The sequence below is a fragment of the Hibiscus syriacus genome, unplaced genomic scaffold, assembly GCF_006381635.1.
Source record: "Hibiscus syriacus cultivar Baekdansim isolate YM2019G1 unplaced genomic scaffold, ASM638163v2 tig00110332_pilon, whole genome shotgun sequence".
Lineage (NCBI taxonomy): Eukaryota > Viridiplantae > Streptophyta > Magnoliopsida > Malvales > Malvaceae > Hibiscus > Hibiscus syriacus.
Window position 1 is genome coordinate 9,631,351 of NW_024062688.1, and position 18,710 is coordinate 9,650,060.

Here is an 18,710-nt window from a genome sequence, read left to right on the forward strand (position 1 = left end):
AACTTTGAAATCACGTTTTCTCAGATGTTTTATATAGCCCTTGAATAGCATACAAGAAAACTTTAATTACCATATCGTAATCAAAAGCTTTTTCTGTAAAAAATAATCAAAAAAACAATACTTCATATGACATCGTCAAAGAATCATCACCCCAAATAAAATACAACCTTGACCAGTGATATGGCTTTGGCTTCTTAATACTGGTTTGGCGCAGACGGTGCTACAACTTGTTTTCCATCCTTCGAATAAGCTGTTCTATTAACAGACAAGTGTAATAATGCTACAATGAGTCATACTGTAAGACTCATACAGCTAACTGGAAAAAAAAAATTCAATTAGAGCCAAACTCCTGATTCCACTGTTCGAGTTCTTCCCACTTGCTTTTGTTTAAACTGGGCCTAATAACAGACATTGCCTTCTCAAAGTCTTCATATCTCAAAGGTCTCACCTGCAATAAGAATTATAAGTCTACTTTAAATGTCAAATCATCTCTGTAATCAGTCTGTATGGACAATTTTCTTCGATAAAAGAAGGGACAACTTTATCTTGCTATTGTTTGGGGGTCAATGCCGATGAGTAAAGCAGATGATTAAAAACCAAACACATGATCCAACATGAGAAAGATAATTCAAAATCTAGATCCATGCGATGTTCATGACAGAAATACTTGAATCTAAATCCCAGGTTCATTCAAATGATTTCTTCACTGCCAATTGCAGTAAAAAGAACACCAAAACGAGTCTTCAGTTTTATCATTATTTGGATTAAATAGGTAATCTGTTTTTGTTTTAAAAATATCAATGTTGAGCTGATGACTGATGAATCATTTTAACTAAAGCAATCCAAGTTGCTGGGTTTCTACAAAAAAATGTTTGATGGCGTGGAAATCAAAGAAGGGGATGGGAAAATATGGAGATTTAACGTGTGGAGGTTGAGGGATTAATGGGATATTATGGGAATACCTCTAACAGGGAAATTATGGATGGTGGAAGTAGTAAAAAATGTGAAAAAAATGCTTATATGGCTTAAGATGATTGCACGGGACCATCGAGATGATAGGAAGAGTACATAATATTTCTCCTTATCATCATTTGAATTGGAATGATTTGTTTTCATAAATTAAGATGGAAAATGGTCATCACCTTTGCAACTTTCTTTCCACTCACTTCCCCGTACCGAGGATACTCAAAATTCATTATCTTCCACTTTCCACTCTCTTTTTGATCCTTACACTTTTCCACTCTTACCAAGTACCCTAAACCATTCCGACAAACCACTAAATCCACAATAAACTACAAAATCTAACTTGAAAGGTGTTGCAAGATCTATATATCTGATTTTTGCTTACGCATACAGTGACTAGAAACCTAATTATTGCTGGAAATACCTGATTTGCCGACAGTAAGAAATGTTTGAACCAAGCTCTCTAATCGGCATAGCTGTTTCTTCACATAATGCTTGCAGATCACTTCCAGAATATCCTATTCATAGAAAAGCCAAATGATAAGTTCTTACATTATGAAATACTACCATTTACAAACACTACCGCGGTGCTGCCTATGTACACTGTAAGTACATTGGCTGCAACATAGAAACCATGACTTAGACCAAGCTGAAGAAAACAGATATGATGCCTTGGTATTGGCTGCAGTCTAATTGCTAATCAAAGAAGTCATAAAGATAGACTACTGCCATCCATGAAGCATTTTGCCCTGAAGAATAAAACAGAAAATTTTCTTTTACCTTCTGTCTCCCTCACAAGTCTCTAGGTCCCGACCTATCATGGATAACAATAATTGAATTGTCATACAAGGGCCATTTGAGCAGTTAAAAGGATAGATGATCACTTTGGTTAAATACAATAAACATGCATTTATGAACTCGGAAATAAAAAAAAAGGATACGAATTCATACAAATTGCAGAACAAGAGCATCACTTACCAGGTAGGGAAAATTCTTGACCCTTGAGTTTGTGTTTTAGAAGAAGTCTTCTAACATTGTCATCTGGAAGAGGTACATATATCCTCTTAACCTGGTCCATTAATTCACAATAGAATATGAGTTGATCAAAAAGCTATTTCTAAAACAGGATCTTATCAGATATCCATGGCTGGGAAAATCAGATTGCAGCAAGTTCATACTAACCAATCTTCTAAGAACAGCATCATCCAATTCCTGAGGCTTATTAGTGGCACCTGCATAAACATGTGAACAAGAAAGTATATACAAATATGGAAATACATGTGTAATCAAGGAAGATTTGGATAACACAAATAAAAGCAGGCATTATCATCACATGGAAAATTTTGGATAACAAATATGTCCAAACATTTTCTTCAATAATTTTATCCAAGTTCCAGAAAGTAAATAAATGAATACTTACCAATGACGATAAATGAATACTTACCAATGACGATTACTAAATCATCAGGATTGGATGTCACTCCATCGAACTGGATTAAAAACTGACTTCAACGTCTGCTAGCATCATTTTCATTAGCCAACCTGGTTGACATGACACTATCAATCTGTAAAAATAAAAAAATAATGAATAAAATAATCTGTAAAAAATGATTAGGTATACACAATATTAAATGGCTACCATAAGCTAAATCCAAGGAGTAAACCAAGATATATATAAATTTGGGGAATGATAGTATGCAAACAGAGATAATATTGATGCAAAGGATGGCAATTGATTGACATACATAAAATGTAGTTGAATGTAGCATAATAAAATTTCACCTCTGTTTTTTTTGATAGGAATAAAAGGCCTCCAAAAAACCCCCTTGGTGGTTAACGGAACTTAAAAATAGTTCCTTGACCCACACAAGGAGGAAAGGAGTGCCCTAGGATTCAATAAATTCAAATAAAACAAAGTATACAACCCATCTCCCTCAAGAGAGATAAAACCAAAAAGAAACAGTCCTTAACAGAGCATAATTCACCCAATACCCGCCTTAGCTAGGACATCCGCCTCTATATTGGCTGTCCTACTAACCCACCTAATAAAACCTTCAAAAACACTAAGCTTTTGAATAATGTCTTTAACTATTTGAACATAAACAACAGGACAAGAGACCACATCCTTAATCCAGTCAACTGCCACCTGACTATCACTCTCAATAATCAGTCTATCTTTAACCCTATGACGAATAGATTCAAAAAAATCTAAACCCTTTAGGATAGCCTTCAATTCCATTAAAGTTGGGGGCCCCGGACCAGCCGGCTCTTGAAGGAACCAAGAATCGAACTAGACATGTCTTTCAAAATACCACCTAAGCCACTCCTCTTCCAATCACTCGAGGTAGCCGCATCCACATTAGTTTAACAAAACCTTTTGGAGGTGGGGACCAAGGAAACACGGTTGAAACCCGATAAGAATGGGAGAGTAGGAATCCACTATGGACGGGTCAGCAATAATATCATCCTTGGAAATACTAACATGAGTTTCCTTAGCTAGAAACCATGAAGCAAGCCTGCACCTTGCAAGAAGAAAATCTCTGCTCGATCAAGCTTCCCTCCTTCAAACACAATAAAATTCCTGGTCTTCCAAATTGTCCATAGAACAGCTCCAGGAATGAATGCCAGATAAGAGAGTTGGACTTCAAGTCATTCCAAGCCAATAGGAATCTTTTAGCCTCTGTATGAAAAACCGATTGAAAATTCCAATATCCCAAGAATTTCATCCAAATTGGCCAAACAAACGAACATGAAAAAAATAAATGCGATGAAGACTCCTCTTCAAGATTACAGAAAGAACACAAAGTATCATTTATGCCCTGAACACCTCTCTTAACCAGAGCTGTCTTGACCGCCAACTTCTTTAATATAACTTGCCAAAGAAAAGTCTCAACTCTTGGAGGCAACAGACCCCTCCAAACATTAGACTTCCAAAATTTAGCTTCCTCTGAATCGGGAGAACCCGAATAAGATAGGTTGACACATGATTTCACTGTATAAACCCCTTCCCATTCCCCTTCCAAAACAATCCATCAGTGGCATCAGCAGAAATAGAGAAATCAGAGATCACAACCATCAAATTTGCCCATTGCTCAAATTCCCAGTCATTCAACTCTCTCCTCAACTGAACGTTCCAAATCCAACCCCTTGAACTGAACTCCCCAACTGAGATAATCTTCCTTCTTTATTTACTGCAATAGAAAATATTCTAGGGAACAATACCATCAACGGATGATCCATAGTCCAATTGTCTTGCCAAAACCGAATGCTCCTCCCATTGCCAATTTTAAAGCTATATTTACCTCTGATACTACAGCCCAACGAATCAGCATTATAATGGTTTCTCACCATATCTCTCCACATCCAGGATAGTTTAGGAGAGACTTTACTGTCAAACTGCATCAAGGAAGGATCCAATTTATATTTGATGCAGAGCAATTCCCTCCAAACCGCCTCCCTCTCAATAGCAAACCTCCAAGCCCATTTTTCCATGAGTGCCCTATTCACCACCTTTAAATTAGGAACCCCCAATCCTCCTTCAATTTTAGGTTTACAAACATCGGACCAGCTTACCCAATGTATCCTCTTTCTCCCATCACCACCTCCCCACAAAAATTGACATGATAGAATTAGAGTCTTGTAAACTGATGCTGGAACCTTGAACATTGACAAAAAGTAAATAGGGAGTGAGCATAGCACTGATTTAATTAGAACTAGCCTGCCTGCCAGTGACAGAGAGGAGCCTTTCCATCCCGCCAGCCTCTTATAAAAGCTTTGAACCACTGGATCCCATAGGATGTTGGAGTTCCTATGTGGACCTAGAGGGAGTCCCAAATATTCTGAGGGAAAAGAGCCCACTGAACATCCAATCATAGATGCCCAACCCTTAATTTCCTCTTCCTTTAAGTTCACTCCAAATAATTTACACTTCTTTAAACACCTCTGTTAACATCAAAATAGATATAGAATGAGTTGAAAATATGGAAACTGAGAAATGGTCAGAGGCAATATTGTATCTAAACAGACAATAATTGCTTTTTTTATATGCCCTATAGCCAATCAGATTGGAATGAACATACTGCCAATAATGCACACTGACCACTTACACAATTGCATAATCAGATAAAAATTTACAAGTATGATCCAAAAGAATTTTGGCATCTCTTTGATATATTATGTTTTACTTTCCAGTTTCCACCGTGTTTCATTTTTAAACTTGTTTTATTTAAGCATGACACCCAATCCATCAAGTTCATCTTTAGGCCAGCATATCAAATGCAAGACATGCAGAAATCTATGCTGGACCTAGAGATAATGGATGTTTGTTACCACAAAAATTCTCAAAAGAAATAAAAAATATTCAAGTCACCAGCAATAAATACAACCTAGCAGAATTAACAAATTAATCTTAAACCAAGTAACACTTAGCACTGCTCAGCAATTTGAGGGGCAGTAACAGAACATACAAGGAACAACAAAGCGAGAAAAAGTACAATCTTGAAGCATTTCCAAAACATGATAATAGAAAATAGTTCAAGGGCCAGAAAACTGAATCCCTTGAATGATGGGAAAGAATGTTATACTTCATCCATGAAAATAACAGATGGCTGTTTGGATATTGCAACCATGAAGAGTGTCCGAACAAGCTTTTCACCTTCTCCTACCTGATTGATTATAAAGACCATAATCAAGAGCAGCATAGGGCTAGGGAAAGAAAATTGAAGGGCGTATTAAAGACTTCACTGTTTCTAGAAGAAAAGGATATAATAGCAAGGACAGAGACAAACCCATTTAGACGTTAGAGAGGATGCAGAAACATTGAAGAATGTTGCCTGTTATTCAGATGCAACAGCTTTGGCAAGCATGGTCTTCCTATTACCAGGTGGACCAAAAAGAAGCAGACCTAGAAACCAAGAGTGCAGCAATTGTGTTCATTAAACAAATTCGTTAAGCACTGAAAAATTATCTTCTTGAATGAGATAATCTAGTAACATTCAACCTCTAGCTGGCCTTCTAAGTCCAGTAAACAAGTCTCGCCTTCTAGTTGGCAGAATAACCATTTCCATTAATGCTTGCTTAGCCTTTTCAAGGCCAGCTGCAAACAATAAGAGAAGTTCATAACTACAACGCAAGTGGGTGGGGGGGGGGGGGAAGGCAAGCATTAGAAAGCAAAACCAACAAGGGAAAAACGTTTCAAGTATCTTACCAACATCGTCCCATTTAACAGCAGGGCTCCTATCAACTATCGCTGTATTAATCATTTCAACCAACTTTGACTCGTATCCATTAGCGGGTTCTTGTGCAGATTTTGAACTTTCAACTCTATCGATTTGATTTCTCACCACCGGGTTACGAGGAGACTTTTGTAAAACATTTCTCCTAGAATTTGATGTTCTTGTTGGAATTGCAGCAGTTTGTGCATGAGTTAAGGTGTTCTGCAAATATTTTAATATATTATATAATAAAAAATTTGGGAAAACTGTAAAACAATAATCATAGAAACTAACAAGTAACAACCTCATAAACTTCCAATTTAAAAATGGCAGAATAAAAATGCAGATTGACCCAGTTTCCATCCAAAGAACATAGTTAAGTTTACATTTAAAGTACATATGTTTCAGGTATCTCAATGACAAAGCCATGCCTTGTCCGCGAATGTGCCTCCTGAAATAAGAAGTTAAAAAACATGAAATAAAATTAAAATGAAATGAAATGAGTATAAGCTTTTCAACTATTCTAAAATGAATTAAAATGTAAAATATTAAGACCTGATCGCCGACTTAAAACCTGCAGTCTCTCAGAGACTTGGCCCTGCCATTTCGATATCTTTTGCCTATATGATTTCACCTTTTCTAGTTCACTAACACAAAAAATTGAAATCAAAACCGGAATCCATTTTAACAAAACCATAAGCAAAACACAAAGCAAATTATTGAGTACCTAGAGCTGATATATGAAGGTGTAGGAGTTGAGCTAGCCTCGACTAGAATTCGCTGCGCGTTTTTGTAGTGAACCACGGCATCGTCTAGTAAACTCCATTCTTCCGCTCGAACAGCTTCGTCGATCTCTTTTTTGGCCAAATCAAAGTATCCTTTGAGTTTATACGCGGTGCGTTCGTTTCCAGATATCCCCTCCATGTTTTGAGATATGGATGAACTAGGATTTTGTGTTGATTCATGCGGTGAGCTATCGGTTGAGATTATTGAACTTAGAGAGTCGATTATGCCTTTGATGAAACTCATATCTACAAAACAAAAATAGAAAAGAAGAAGAGACCGATCAATCCTCAAAGAAAGAAATCAAGATATATTAAAGATGGCGGGTAATTAGGCTAACCATTTATGATAAAATGAGGGAATTTTCCGAGGAATAAAATTGATCACTGAGATTAATTGGAAGAAAAAAAAATCAAATCGTTCTCAATTGAATAAGGAATTTTCCGAAAGTTAATTTACTCGACCGAGCGCGAGAGGAAGAAAAATGAAAAGAATCAGTTGCGTTGTTTTGAAGATTCTCCGGGAATTTTCAATGCCGAAATAAACTGCAAGGAGAAAGAAGATGGGCTTTTTAGCTGACATGCGACGTCGTTTCCTTCATTCCTTTCTAGAATGGAGCCAGTGAAGTAGGCTAGCCCAATCTTACTCTATTCTAACCAATTTGAAGCCTTGTTGGACCAATTGAAATAGAGTCATGGATGAGACAGTATATGTGCTGATGGTCAGTCTAGACTTGATCGGGATTAAGGCATGCTTTATTCAGGCCCTTGTATGTTCAAATACAAATACCGGTAACTTTATACAATATGTCGAAGCTAGCAAATTAGGTTGTATCATCATTTTTATAATATGTATTTAATTAATTAAATATTATTAATTATATAAAAAAGTATATGTTAAAGGTAATTATACTATTTTAAAATTTAATATATATTTTAAATTTACGAAATTGAGTTACTGTATTATTTTTATTTTGAAAATTTTAATCATTTCACTAACTTCATTCAATTTTATTTTTATTACAAGTGATTTAAAAACAATAAAAAAGATAAAATAACTTTTGATAATCTTCAATGGTCATAGTTCTTTAATCAATTTGACGCTTAAATTATACACATATTATTCTATTTTTAGAGATTCATGGTTAAATTTGATAAAAAAAAACTATAAATGTAAGAAATTAAAAATGTTTTTTAATCGTTATACATTGATTATCGTTAAATATTTTTGTTTAACTATCAATATTTGATCTATTAATTGATTATTTGTATAAGTTTATTATGGGGACGATCCTCCCAACCACTAGCAGATGCATTAAGGGTCGAGGGTGGACACAAGTCCACCTTTAAATTCGAATTTTCTTCGATTAGTCATATGTTTCATTGATGGTGCCCACTCTGGAATCTTAAATTTCTTTGATTATGATCTACTTTATTGATGATGTCCACCCTGAAATTTTATTTACGACTATCTCGTTCAAAATATTTATAGATCCGCAACTACTCCCAACTCAATTCATGCTATTCACAAACTTCAAAATTCATACCTCCGACTTTATTTAAAAAAATCAATTATCTCGTCTCATTTAAACAACTAGTTGTTAAAAATTAAAAAAAAAAGTAATACATGGATGAACTCAAAAAGATATAATTTTCTCTAAAGAACACAAATAATTTAAGAAAATTTTTGAACAAATATTACGTTATAATTATTATAAAAAACATATCTTCTTAATAATATAACTTGTCTTGTCATTATAACCGATGATAGTTGATTTATTAAGAGACGAAAGGAGTAGCAAATAAAGTCTGAAATGAAACCAATATAAATTAAATCCAGCAAATGGGAGTTCATTTGTTGAAAAAATACAATGGCTAAGGTTATCTACTCTACAAGATTGAAGAAGGGAAAAAGAATCATACGTGTGTGGTTCAGTTACAATTTTTTAACCCATCCCAATGAATGAGTCGCCTAAGGGAATGAATTTAATGATTTACAAAAAAGAAAAAAAGAATAAACAATAATGTGGGAATGAGATGAATCAAAGACGCACACATTCTCAAAATGGCACACTAATTATAATCTGGTTCATTCACTAAAATTGCAGTTGCGAAGGAAGGGGTGGTCCTACTTGACGTACTCGGTCCAATATGATCGATATTGTTACAGTTGGAGGAGAGGAACGAGGAGATGAACGGGGAAGAGAGGAAGAAATTGGGGAAACAATTGGGGGAAACAACGATCTAGGGTTAGGGATTGAGGCTCGAGAGGGAATTGAAAAAGGGAATTTAGGGATTGGAAGAGGAGAAAAAGAATTGAAGCGTTTACCTGATGAAGAGAAGTTACCTGATAAGGGTGCTGGCAGAAGTGGGTCGGCCCAAGTCTTCATAAGGGAAAAGTGAAGCAGCCCAACTTGGTGGCCCAACAACCTGCAAGGAGAGAAGAATATTAGTCTGTTATAGGTTGTTAATAGTACAGACAGCTGGCTCATTATTAAATGACAATTGGAGCCCTGTAACTAAATAAAATGTTGCAGAATCAATCTGAATGGGATGTTATGAATGAACTAGCTATTCCTCTCTTAATTCTTTCTAAAATTCTCTCTATTTCTCTTATCTATTCCTCTATTTCTCTTCTAATCGACTTAAACCATAACAAATTGGTATCGAGAGCCTCGGTTTCTGGCAAGTTGGTGGTATGCCCAAGAAAAATCAGAATATGGCAGAAGAATTAGCTGGGTTGCAGAAGCAGATGAAAGAACTGACAGCACTGGTGAAACAAGGACGAGATGAGTCTAATCCACCTAAATGGTGGGAGACTCAGGAAGAGAGGATTTCTACACTGGAGTCTAGATTGGCTACAAATCATGGATATGTGGAGGAAATCTTGAAGATTTTGACTGGCAGAAAAGAGGACCAAAATCAATTTGAGGATCAGGTACATACCCTTGATTCATCCAATATGAGTAACAAACAACCTGTTAAGGTGACAGTAATCAATGATAAGACTCGGTTTACTTATAAACCGGATGAGCCTGGTATTCTTAAGTCTAAACCAAATGACTTGCCTGCTCATATAGCTAGCTGCAAAAATGATAACCAAACGGGGGAGAACAGTGCTGCTAGAACTCAGTTAGTGGCTTTAGAAGTGGATAAAAGAGGTACAGGAGGGTCTTCTAGTATGTCAGGGATTATGTTGCATAGACCAAAAATTGAGCTACCATTTTTTGATGGAAGTAATTCCAGAGGTTGGTTACAAAAATGTCAAAAATATTTTTCATTATGTAGTATTGCTGATGAACAGAAGGTGGAAGTAGCTACAATGTACCTGACAGGTAAAGCAGAGATTTGGTTTGATGGGTATATTATGCAAAAACATCATGTGACTTGGCATGAGTTTGAGGCTGATCTATGTCATAGGTTTTGTGATAAAGCCTTTGTTGATATAGTGGAGGAATTTACAAAACTGGTCCAGAAAGGGTCTGTAGAAGAATATCAGGATAGATTTAAAGAACTACAACCTCACATGCTTCTGCAGAATCCTACTTTAGGTGAAGAATTTTTTGTCTCTTTGTTTATTAGTGGACTAAGGGATGACATTAAACACAGAGTTAAAGCTCTAGACCCTAAAACATTATCTGAGGCAAGCAAGCAAGCTAAATTATATGAGCTCTCTATGGACTTTGAGAGTAAGAGGTTCAGACCTTTTGTAAAAAATCCAGCTCATTCAATTCCTCTACCTGGTTCTAAGCCTAATCAGCTAACACTACCACTGAAGAATATATCCACTACAACACAAAAACAGAACCTGATAGACTACAGGAGACAGAACAATTTATGCTTTAAGTGTGGTGAAAAGTTTGTTCCAGGCCATCAGTGTAAAGCAAAACAGTTGAATATGATGATTGAAGATGAAAGTGTCTTACCTTCAGAAATTTTATCTAATGATCCAGAACAGCAGAATTTACAGGAGGAAGAGAATCTAGAAATATCTATGAATGCCATTACTGGATGTATTGGTCATAATACATTGAGGATTCAGGGAACAATTCAGGGAAGACCATTGAATATACTAATTGACAGTGGGAGTACCCACAGTTTTTTAACACCTCAATGGGCTGAGGCTGGCATACAGATAAATACTCTTCATCCTCTAGCTATTACAGTAGCTAATGGGCAGCAACTCTACAGTTCAGCAAGGTGTAATGAAGTGGAATGGAGGATGCAAGGGCACTCTTTTATACATGATTTCAGACTACTTCAATTGGGGGGCAGTGATATGGTGTTAGGGGTGGATTGGATGAGATTGTTTAGTCCAATATTGATGGACTTTAATAAAATGACTATGAGCTTTGTGCATAAGGGGAAGCAAATCACTATACAAGGTCAACAACAGTCAAATTTCTTACAGCAGATTTCAGGAGCTACCCTATTGAAGATGACAGTTTCTGATTCTCCTCTTTTGGGATATGTAGTGTTATTCAATATGTGTGAAGATTCCAAGACTACTCCTACAACTATCCAGTCTCTTCTGGACCAATATCAAGCTATTTTTGTTGAACCTACAAGACTGCCTCCTACAAGAAATCATGACCATGCAATTCCTCTTAAACCTGAAGCTACCCCAATCAACTTAAGACCCTACAGATTTCCCTATATTCAGAAAGCTGAGATAGAGAAGCAGATTGCTAATATGATTTTCTCCTCTGTGATTCAACCAAGCAAAAGTCCTTTTGCTTCTCCATGTCTTTTAATTAAGAAAAATGATGGTACCTGGAGGTTTTGTGTTGATTACAGGAAACTAAACAGTATGTCAGTGAAGGACAAATTTCATATTCCTGTTGTGGAAGATCTACTGGATGAATTATGTGGAGCAGTTTATTTTTCTAAAATCGACTTAAGGTCTGGTTATTGGCAGATCAGAATTAAGCCTGCGGATATCTATAAGACAGCTTTCAGAACTCATCAAGGCCATTACGAGTTCAAGGTAATGCCCTTTGGGCTTACTAATGCCCCTGCTACATTTCAAGCATTAATGAATGAATTATTTAGTTCATTCTTAAGAAAATTTGTCTTGGTATTTTTTGATGATATTCTAGTCTATAGTACTTCTATGGCTGATCATATCATTCATTTACAATTGGTTCTGGAAGTTTTGAAAACTAATCAATTGTTTGCCAAGATGTCTAAATGCTTCTTTGGACAGACTCAAGTTGAGTACTTGGGACATATTATTTCAGCTTCTGGGGTTTCTACTGATCCTACTAAAGTAGCAGCTATGAAGAAATTGGCCTGTGCCAAAATCTTTAAAATCTTTTAGAGGTTTTTTGGGATTAACTGGTTATTACAGAAGGTTTATTAAGAATTATGGTACCATCAGTAAACCTTTGACTCAAATGCTTAAGAAAGACAATTTTCACTGGAGTACTGAGGCTCTAACTGCTTTTGAAAATCTGAAGTATGCTATGTGTGTTGCCCCTGTGCTAGCATTACCAGATTTTGGGAAGAGTTTTTATTTAGAAACAGATGCCAGTTCGGGAGGAATTGGGGCTGTCTTATCTCAGGATGGTAGACCTATTGCCTACCTTAGTAAAGCTCTTAGCCCTAGACATACTGCCTTATCTATATATGAGAGAGAATATCTTGCTATTCTAATGGCAGTATCTAAATGGAGGCATTATTTAGAAAGCAATCCTTTTATCATCAAAACTGACCATGAACCTTTAAAATATTTGCTAGAGCAGAAATTAACTACTGCCATCCAGAAGAAAGGGCTGACTAAATTATTGGGGCTCGACTATTCTATTCAGTATAGGAAGGGTAAGTCAAATGTGGTTGCTGATGCCCTTTCTAGACAGTGGGAAGATCAAGGTCAGTATATGGCTATGGGTACTACCCTAATCATTCCTAGTTGGGTGCAAGAAGTGGAAGACAGCTATAAAGGGGATAAAATGGCAACTGACTGGTTATCTATATTACCAGTAAGTCCTACTGCTAACCCTTGCTGGACATACTCTAAGGGTATTCTTAGATTCAAGGGCAAAGTATATATTGGAGGTACTGGAACATTAAGATTACAAATTCTTCAACTCTTACATGATTCACCTCATGGGGGACATTCTGAAACACATGCTACTTATCAAAGGATTAAGGCTAATTTTTATTGGCCTAAGTTAAAGGCTATGGTGGCAAATTATATTAGAGGATGTACAGTTTGTCAACAGACTAAAGTAGAACATATTCCTAAACCAGGGCTCCTACAACCATTGCCTATTCCTCAACAAGCTTGGGAGATTATTACTATGGACTTCATAGAAGGCTTGCCTACATCCCAGAAGAAAAATTGCATTTTGGTGATAGTTGATAAATTTACTAAGTACAGCCACTTCCTAGCCTTATCACATCCTTATACAGCTACTGATATAGCCAGATTGTATTTGGATACTGTTTATAAACTTCATGGCCAGCCTAAAATGGCCATTTCTGACAGAGACAATACATTTACCAGTCTCTTTTGGAGAGAACTGATAAGGCAACTGGGCACTAAAACTCTATTTAGTACTGCATACCATCCAGAGACTGATGGTCAGACAGAAAGGGTGAATTAGTGCGTGGAACAATATTTGAGGGGTTTATGTTTTTTTCAGCCGAAGCAGTGGGCTAAATGGCTGCCACATGCAGAGTGATGGTATAATACTACCTACCACACTGCCCTTAAGCTTACACCATTTGAGGCATTGTATGGCTACAAGCCTCCTACTATGGTTTGGCAAGCAGAAACTAATGTGCAGTCTGTTAGTGACTTAATGAGAAGTAGAGAAGATATCAGACAGTTAGTGAAGCTACAACTTGAGCATGCAAGTAATAGAATGAAACAACAAACAGACAAAAAAAGAACAGAAAGAGTATTTGCAGTTGGAGATTCGGTTTACCTGAAATTGCAACCCTACCGTCTGACTTCATTGGCCCTGCGCAAGAATTTAAAGTTAGCAGCTAAGTTCTACGGCCCTTATAAAGTTATTGAGAAGATTGGTGAAGTTGCGTATAAGTTAGACTTACCAGACTCTTCTAGATTACATCATGTCTTTCACGTGAGCCTTCTGAAGAAGCACGTCGAGGATTCAATTGTCTCTTCAAGGAACCCCTCTGCCATGGACGATGACGGACAGATTAAAATCGAGCCATATAAGATTATGGGAAGAAGAATCATAAATAGACAAAAAAAACCTGTAACGCAGTGGCTAGTGCGCTGGAAGAACCTTGATTAAACCAGTGATACATGGGAAGATTATACGGTTCTTCGAGGCCAATTTCCTGAATTTGATCCTTGGGGACAAGGATCCTTTCCAGCGGCGGGTATTGTTACAGTTGGAGGAGAGGAACGAGGAGATGAACGGGGAAGAGAGGAAGAAATTGGGGAAACAATTGGGGGAAACATCGATCTAGGGTTAGGGATTGAGGCTCGAGAGGGAATTGAAAAAGGGAATTTAGGGATTGGAAGAGGAGAAAAAGAATTGAAGCGTTTACCTGATGAAGAGAAGTTACCTGATAAGGGTGCTGGTAGAAGTGGGTCGGCCCAAGTCTTCATACGGGAAAAGTGAAGCAGCCCAGCTTGGTGGCCCAACAACCTGCAATGAGAGAAGAATATTAGTCTGTTATAGGTTGTTAATAGTACAGACATCTAGCTCATTATTAAATGACAATTGGAGCCCTGTAACTAAATAAAATGCTGTAGAATCAATCTGAATGGGATGTTATGAATGAACTAGCTATTCCTCTCTTAATTCTTTCTAAAATTCTCTCTATTTCTCTTATCTATTCCTCTATTTCTCTTCTAATCGACTTAAACCATAACAGATATTTCATCATCGCCAACTCGAGCCACGGTTTCATGTTGCCATTGTAATGAATAACTGCTGCACGTTCAATTTCTTTCTTATCTACATTTGGACTGTAGCCCAGGCCGAGTACATGCCATGACTTCTGAAGTGGATGTGTTAGACCATAAAACGTGATCAGTCCTGGAGGCAGTGTCCCTAGCTTCCACAGTGTTCTATCTTCATTCTGATAAACATTCAAATAAAGAAAAAGAATCAAACGTTAGGATTTGCCTCAACAACCGAGTAATCTTTATGCATGCATGAAGGTTTGCGTATGTGACCGGGAAAATAAAGACCAAGAAATTGGATATTCGGTCTTTCGATTGACTCACCATGTTTTGCCACTTGCGGTATATGCCAGTGATATCTTTCTTTTTCCACGTCTTGAGATCAAACATGTTCATTCCATATGCCCACCCACAAGCATTAGGATTAAAATTTAGTGAAATGTGAGGGTTTGAGAAGTTCAGAAACTTGTCAAAACGATGGAAGCTTTCGCCGCAAGTTTCTACTGCACCATTGACTTTTCCATGGAGATCGACAGACCATAATCCAGTCAAGTCTTTCTGGACAACAATGTCATCATCAAGAAAGAGGGTCTTAACTAACTTTGGGTAAACCTGTGGCAGATAGAACCGCAAGTGATTAAGCATTGAGAGATACTTCGGATTCCGATACTTTAAGTTTGAAGATCCAGATGAGGTTGGATGATCCTCCTTGAAGTAATACTCCTTCATCGCAGCAGTCTCAAGCTGTCGTAGGACAGGGCAATAGGATGAATTAAGCCACTTGAATTCATCAACATTTTCTACATTAATAGTACCTTTTCCAGGGGGATTCAACAGAAACCACATGTTCATTTCTCCGAAATTAAGTTTTATCGGTAACAAGATGGAAAACATGTCTTGAAGGATGCTGCAATACAACAACGAAGAAAATTTTAATGAATACTGCACCTGAACCTCAATTCTTAGAAATCTAATACTTTCAATTGTACAAGTGAAAGACATTTTATGCAAAGATAAGGCAGTTTTTATCACCTTGGCATTCATGATTGTTGAATTGACAACAACTGATGCAGCCAAGACATTATCAGAAAAGAGGGCGTAATGGTAGAGATTTTGGATTTTCCAAATTCTCACTTCTAGTGAACTGTCTCTTATCTGGGGGAAGGAGAAAATACTCTATGGTCAAACGCATTGACAAGCAATTAATTGCATTGGGAAGTGTTTTGGCACCTAATTGACTCAGGAACATGCTCTGTTTTTTCAATCTCCTAACCTGTTCTTCTGATGTCTGGATCATTGCTCTGAGCTTTCTAGAAACCAACTTGCAATCATACAACATATCTCTTGCTTTGGCTAGAACTTTTCCCATTGCTTGAATTTTATCAGATGCACTGAATAAATTCACATAACACAAACTAACAGGATCAGCAAAAGCAAAAACCAGGGGAAACATGGACTACAGCACATAGCCAATGCGTCCTTTTACCTGTGTGGTAGATCGGCATCAGTTGTTGACTCTCCTAAGGTTTGCTGACTCTCTTTGAGCCTAACATGCATTTCTTTCCGCAAGTCAAGCTTGTTTTCCAAGCTTGCAATACTAATAAACACCTTTGCCATTATAATTTGATCACTCATCAAGCGCACTGTGGAATCAGAATTCTCATTATCAACTTCTCTCCTCCATATGTTGTATTTGCCGAGGACTGCAGAATTCACAGCTTTGGATCTTTCAATGGCTGCATTTTCAAGTTTCACAGTAACTTCATCATCTTGATGCACCAAACCAGCCACATGCTTCTTACGTTTATCATCTCCAAGTTGCTGCAGGGTAAGTAAAATGACTCTTATTATATAATTCATTATAATACTAATCTACTCCTTGCATCAAAAGATGATAATTACCCTTCGAAGTGTTTTAGTATGCTTATTGTGAGACTGATCATCCGCATAGAACAGGCAGGTTAGCATGAAAGAAAATGCAACAAGAGCATTAGGCAGGTATTTAACAGATCAGAAATACCTTACCGTAAAGAAGCTTTCCTTCTTTAACTTGAGATATTACTTGTTTCAAGTCTGCAGCCTTTTGATTTGACTTTGAACAAATGACATGCAAGTAAAGACAAATCAATCAGCAACTAAATTTTGGGGCAAGGAAAGGTCCTGCTGAAGGCGGTAGAAAATACAAAAGTATGTAATAGATGTTAATACTGAGGTGGAAAATAACTATGACCCTAACCTCAGAAGCCGCTTTCTCTGCAATTGAAGCATCCACCCCATCAACTGTCCATGATGCAGACAAATTGCCATTTCTGAAAGAATCAATATTTAGCGGCTCCAAATCTACTGTGCTTGTAGTTAAAACATCAATAGCCTAGAATCATTTAAGTGTGACATAAGATGATAAATATAACTGACAATTAAAATCTATCAATAGTTGGAGCACCAAACTCAAATGCAATATAATCTATAATGCAATATAATCTATAATGCATTTACCTCTTTAGTAAAAAAGCTTTTGACAGATTGCGATGGCAGCCTTTCCCTCCAATTATCATTCTGCAAAATCCAACCATTTTAAAATAACGTGGAGCCGGGTATGAAGAAGCTGTCACAGTCTATAATCTAAGTAAAAACAATGCAAATGCACAAGGTTTTAAAAGAAGAAACCTGTTCGCTAAAACCACTCCGAAAACTATCTTGGACTGCAAAAGAAACATCAATTGGCAGAAATATCAGATACAGTCAATAGAAACCCAAAAAAAAAAATTGTTTAAACCATTGAAAAGGCAAGAAATCGAAAGAAAAAATGATAAGAACAAAATTGAATTCAAATCTCAGCTTCATACTCACAAAGCAATGCAACAAAATTATATCTTAAAAGTTGTATTATAATGCTGTGCAACTTATAAACTAATTAGGAGCATCACCATTCACGAAAAATGATGTGCAACTCAAGTCAAACCATTTGACTTTAAAAATATGTATTAAATCAGTAGTCAACAACGAAATTCACTAATCAAAACTCAGAAACAACATAAAGATAAGGCACTACTCAAATTTATTTTAAACTAGTCAAAACAATAATTAATCATCGTTTCCGAAATTAATTTTCATAAATAAAGTATCAATCTTTGTGGAAAATAAAGAGAAAAACGAACCAGAGATGTAAAGCCTTTGACCGACAATGAAAACAAATAGCGTCAGAACAGAGAAGAGAATAAGAAACACGGAACGTAATCGAGAGCGAGAACTCATATTTCTTCGGGCGCCCACACTGGATATTCCCTGCTTCAACGCCATTGGCAATCAAAGCCTAATAAGAACAAACAGCAGAAGAAAAATCACTAAGAAGAAGAAGAAGAAGAAGAAAATTACAGAATCAAAAAGTGAGGGGAAAAAAGGAAAAATACGAGTCAATAGTGAGGAGATGGCGTGAAACTGGTGAAGCTATTAGCAATAGAAATCCTAAGAAGAAAGCAACATACAAAGCATTGATGAGAGGATGCCGGAAGAGTGTAGAGTTCTATTTAAATAGGATTACGTTGGCCTAAACGTACAACAAGATTAAGATTTTGATCAAAAAGGGTTTTAGTTTGTTGTTTTTTGGTGTGAGTGTAATTTTTCCATTATCTTTTTGTCCTTTTTCCGCTGTAATAGCGGGAATGGGATCGTTATTTAAATCTTATTTATGACTCAAAACTGTATACTTTCATACTAAATAAATTCCAATCATTAAATCCAAGACAAAGACAATTTTGTTGTTAAACGTTGACTAGATTTAAGTTGTAAAAAACTGTTTGGTATTTAAAAGAAATAAATATTGAATATGAAGATATTATTTGATAAATGTGAATTTTAAAAATT

General features: G+C 36.5%; 2 pseudogenes; both read right to left on the minus strand.

Annotated features, from left to right (window-relative positions):
• LOC120119773 lies at positions 1-7,498 on the minus strand (annotated as a pseudogene).
• Positions 7,499-8,906: 1,408 nt separating this feature from the next.
• Positions 8,907-18,146, minus strand: LOC120120128 (annotated as a pseudogene).
• Positions 18,147-18,710: the final 564 nt, after the last annotated feature.